Genomic DNA, 1,250 nt, shown 5'->3' with positions numbered 1-1,250 from the left:
GTGTGTGGAGGGGGTGGGAATGATTCTCACTGTGAAGATTTGTTCCCTTTTTTGAGCTACTGCTTCCATAGGTTTAAGTCAAGTTCATAAAATTGCATCAGATTATTCTTTTTTCCTCTTCTTTCTTCTTCTGGTTGAGCTCTGATAATGCAGCCATTGAAGCAAGGTAAAGTGGGTAATATCAGCAAGTGTGGGTGTACTTATGCATGTACCTTCTGTTCTTATCAGCTGGACGCTTCACTGTCCACTCTAGGCCTCTGTGGTTATGTCACTGACTCTGGGCCCAAGAGTCCCCAGGTCTTGTCACACTGTTGGTCAACCAGGTGTCGAGCTGGGTTCACAGGAGTCTATTGAGCGACATAGGACTTAGCTCATATTTTCATTGCTGCTTTTCCCTCACTCCCCCTTATCAGTAAGGAACGTGGTCACCAATCAGAGTGTGTATTCCCATTGGGTCTTAGTCTTAGAAGGAGGTTTGCCCTGAGGAGACCCGACCACTTGCCTTTATGTCTCCTGGGTGAGCCACTTGTTTGTTCTTGTAGTAATCAGTCGATCTGCCTGTATTGTTTTGTATTTTTCCTGTCAGTCTTTCTTTCAAGAAGTATCTCTGTTCTTCTGGATGATCCAAGCTGGTCTGCTTGCTCTTTCCAGTGGAAATTTCCCCTCAGAAGATTCTGGATGCTGTTCAAGATTCCACATATGGTCTTGTGTAGTGCAGAGGCTCCACAGAAAGCCTCCTTCACTGGGCACACTGTAGCCCCTTTTTAGGTATCCCAATCAATTATAGGCAGAAGACAGACTTATAAGCTTTCTATGGTGATATTTCTGGCTATTCCTTTCTCTCCCCCTCCAGTGTCTATTATATAGTGGTATGCCAGGGAAACCAAGGTTCAAAAGACAGCCAAGCATCTTAACATTGTTTCCCCACTTTTCCCCATTCCAACCATGTCTCAATCCCTGTATCCCAGAGCCCTGTTATTCCAAGGTTGTGCATATATCATATTTGCCTCTGTCCCACTTCAGCTTCACATTCATCCTATCGTATGACATTTCATTGCAATGATTACAATCCCCTCCATGCATCCTCAAATAACCAAAGGATAACCCCACAGGCCCACCCCCTCTGGCTGTCAGAAAACAGCTGCTCTCCCTCCCTGAGTTCCATGTCCCCAACCACTCCATCTGTCCACGCCATCATCTCTGTCTCCATGTCTGGCCTCACTGCCTTTCTGGGTAGGGTCACACTTTCC

The sequence above is a fragment of the Chrysochloris asiatica genome, unplaced genomic scaffold (genome assembly GCF_000296735.1).
Source record: "Chrysochloris asiatica unplaced genomic scaffold, ChrAsi1.0 scaffold00068, whole genome shotgun sequence".
Taxonomy (NCBI): Eukaryota; Metazoa; Chordata; class Mammalia; order Afrosoricida; family Chrysochloridae; genus Chrysochloris; species Chrysochloris asiatica.
Note: the sequence above shows the minus strand (reverse complement) of the source record.